Source organism: Nematolebias whitei, chromosome 5 (genome assembly GCF_014905685.2).
Source record: "Nematolebias whitei isolate Nwh7 chromosome 5, NemWhi1, whole genome shotgun sequence".
NCBI lineage: Eukaryota > Metazoa > Chordata > Actinopteri > Cyprinodontiformes > Rivulidae > Nematolebias > Nematolebias whitei.
The window spans coordinates 2,669,414-2,673,232 of NC_056502.1; the positions used below are offsets into that span (position 1 = coordinate 2,669,414).

Sequence of the window (3,819 nt, forward strand, 5' to 3'; positions counted from 1 at the left end):
CAGTGAGAGACTGTCACCAGTGAGGGACTGTCACCAGTGAGGGACTGTCACCAGTAAGGGACTGGCACCAGTGAGGGACTGTCACCTGTGAGGGACTGGCACCAGTGAGGGACTGGCACCAGTGAGTGACTGGCACCAGTGTCTTCATGCAGAGCTGTCATCTCCAAGCCTTTCTCAGTACAGCAGCTGCTTGGATCAGGGTGTTGGAGGTACATTCACCATGTGCAGGTTCTTTATGGATTAAATATGGATTATTCTGATAGCAGGATGTTTAAACTGCAGATTTATTCACTGCATTATGCGTCGTAGATTTCCAATCCCACCAGATCAACATCGAGTCTCGTTTTTCTTGAATTTTCCTTAAAATTGTGAGAAAAGTGTTTTTCTTGCCGCCTCTAAATATTCCAGCGAGGAGACCCCCTCTTGATTTCTCACTGCCTGTTCTGCTCCACTGCTGATGTTCTGACTGAAGTGTGTCACAATAAACCTGATGGAAAGCTCTGGGAAAGAGGAGCGAGGAAGAATGAGAAGAGCAGGAGCGTAAAGGACCCGAGGGCTGTCAGGAGGAGGGAGGGATGGAGGGTTGTGACGTGAGCGAGCGGGAGTATGGAAACTGATCACTGCAGGCAGAACAGGGTCGGATAATTCTCCTCGTCCTCCCCTTTTCTCTCTCACCCTCTCTCTCCCTCGTTCTGCCTCTTTCTGTCGGTTGTGTCACCGCTTCACATCCTCTGACCAGACGCTGCAGAGGAAAACAAACTCCACATCACGCTGGATGCAGCACCGAGGGGCTGCTGCTGTGGGAATCACTCGTCTGCCTCGCAGTTCAGAGAAGGTCCAGAGAAGCGAATGAGGAGAATGTGAATGAGCAGCTTGAAGACATCTGCCTGGAAATCCCTCTTTTTGTGGTCATCTCGTCCCTGCAGCAGGTGAGCCGCATGTTGATCCTTTTCATTCATTCGTCCGTGTCTCAGTGGACACCACCTGCTGTATGAGTGTGACATGGCATCAGCGGACGGTGACGCGCGCTGCCCTTTACTGCATCACTGGAGTACCGACGATCTGATGACATTTGCAGAGCAGGATTCATGTTCCAGCTGTGCTCTGAGAGAAAATGCACTGCAGACACAGAGGATGATTGCAGCAGAGCGCACGGCAGAATGGATCCACTGCACATGAACATGCACGTATCGTGGAGATCAGCTTCAATGTGCAGAACGTTAGAAAAACACTGCAGCTCTTCTTGTTTCAGCTCCAGAGATGGATCAAAGTTTAGACCAGGGTTATTCAACTGGCGGCCCGTGGGCCACTTCCGGCCTGCAGGTGACTGCAGTCCGGTCCACCAATGAGTTCGTTTAAAAATATATTTATTAATTATTTTTTGTGGGGGTGGGGTTCTGGGTTCTGGTTATTGCATTTATGATTCATTCCAACAAAGCTGCTGACTCTCAGTAACTGTAGCTCCTGAGCAGTTTAGTTCAAGATCCCTGGTGCAGACTCATTTTTCACACATTCACTGTTAAAGCAGCGACTCTAGTGGAGGAACATCTGGCTGACTGGTCCTCATCTGTGCAGTCCAGCGTTGTGTTTAGGATGACACTCAGAATTATTCATGAAGGTTGTGTTTGTGCAATTTACCCAAGTCAGGTTAAAGGGAGGCACGGTGGCTCAGTTAGTAGAGCTGTTGCCTCTCAGTGAGAAGGTCACCGGATCGAATCCCGGCTGGAGGCCTTCTGGGTGGAGTTTGCATGTTCTCTCCGTGCTGTGTGGGTTTTCTCCTGGTACTCCAGTTTCCTCCCACAGACCAAAAACATGCATGTTAGACTGATGGTAACTCTGAACTGTCCCTAGATGTGAGCGTGAACGATTGTTTGTCTCTATGTGTCCCTGTGATGGACTGGAGACCTGTCCAGGTGTCCCCCGCCTCTCACACAGTGCCTGCTGGACATGGGAACCAGTGACCCTCGTGACCTGAAAAGGAAGACGTGGTAAAGATGATGGATGGATGGATGGATGAGTCATGAACACCTGATTAAAACAAATTTATGAAGTAACGAACAAAATCAGCACAATTATTTATCTAATTGATGGTAAATTTGTTCTTAAATGAAAGTAAATTGTTAATAAAATGTGTGGCAGGTTGTAAATGACCACGCTTATTAACTTATGGAAATCGCTGATGTTATTCAAGTTCAAGTTTATTGTCATTCGCATCACACATGGTACACGAGGTGGAACTAATTAATCATGTACTCAGGACATCCAACAAAAGTAAAATATAAAAATAAACAGTAAATAAGGATCTAAGATACAAACTGAAAATAAGTCAACAATGGCAATGTTTGTGGAAGAGCCGTTAGAGCTGGATGAGTCGTGGTGGCACGTCTTTACTCTCAGACTGGTTGAGGAAACATGCAGATCAATAAAAAATGAGGTTCAAATGGAAAATGTACTGGTCTAGAAGAAGTTTGGCAGAAGTTGCCGCCTTGCTTGATCCCTCATGTTTATTCGTGGCAGATATCTTATTTGATCTTTCCATTTCATTCGTATATTTAGCAGCAGATTCACTTTTATAATTAGTTGAAACATCTTCTCCCCACTCTGTTCCTCCATGTTTGTTTGCAGGTACAGTCAGTCTGATGCATGACGTGGCTGTTGGCAGGTCCAGCTGAGGGTTTTGTTGACACTGAGCGACCTGCACTTTACAGTCACATTGCACTATATCTAGAAAACTACTGACACAAACTATTTCAGACTACAAATATTTGTTTGTGTTTAATTTAATTTTTTTCAGTGAGTACCTTTAAAATAATTGTCTAAAAACATTTTTCTTAAGCCCTCAGTCTGCTGATTAAATCAAACCAGACTTGTTTACAGCTGATAAAAAAGTAGAAATGAGCATTATTTATTTACACAGCAACACAAACACACATCTATCCTGCACATGAATGAACGTTCACTTGTTCATCTGGGCTTGCAGTTTCCAAATGGGTCAAACCAGCGACAGACGCATGAATCAAAACGACATAAATGTAAACTTGAACGCACACATGCTGCAGATAAACACTAAGCAGGTTCATAAAACACTGATATTGATCGCACTGTGATGTGAATAAAGTTAGTCAAGATGCAAAACCTGAAAATGAGTGCATGTGAAGGTTTATTAATGGTCTTTATACTGGCTACCAGCACATCACGTTTCAGCGTGCCGTGTTTTTATGGTTGAAGTTTGTTCTTGTGTTGACTTGTTTCTGGGATTCCTTTCCTGTGTTTTTCCCGTTTTTCCTGTTTTTCCCGTAATTTTCTCGTTTCTCCTGTGGTTTACCCGTGTGTTTCCCATGTTTTTCCCATGTTTAACCCCATGTTTTTTCCTGTGTTTTCCTCATACTTTTCCTGGTTTTCCCATGTTTTTCCCATGTTTTTCTGTTTTTTTCCTGTACCATCAGTTCACTGCCGGCTCAAACCCCGGTCCGGAACCTTTCTGGGTGCAGTTTGCATGTTCTCTCTGTTCATGCGTGGGTTTTCTCCGGGTACTCCGGTTTCCTCCCACAGACCAAAAACATGCATGTTAGGCTGATTGGTAACTCTAAATTGTCCCTAGGAGAGAGAGAGACAATGGTTGTTTGTCTTGTTTGTCTCTATGTGTCCCTGTGATGGACTCGATACCTGTCCATGGTGTCCCCCGTCCCTCGCACAGTGATTGATGGACATGGGTACAGCGACCCCTGTGACCCCAAATGGAAGAAGCGGGTAAAGATAATGGATGGATGGATATTACAGAAAGTTTTACAGAAAGTATTACAGAAAGTATTACAGAAA

General features: G+C 44.9%; 1 protein-coding gene across 1 annotated transcript in view; it reads left to right on the forward strand.

Annotated features, from left to right (window-relative positions):
* Window positions 1-788: 788 nt before the first annotated feature.
* Window positions 789-3,819, forward strand: part of dgkb (diacylglycerol kinase, beta) — a 101,958-nt gene continuing 98,927 nt past the window's right edge. Inside the window, exon 1 of the mRNA XM_037676513.1 lies at window positions 789-929. The gene's annotated coding sequence lies outside the window, so the exon portion shown is untranslated. The remainder of the gene's footprint in view (window positions 930-3,819) is intronic.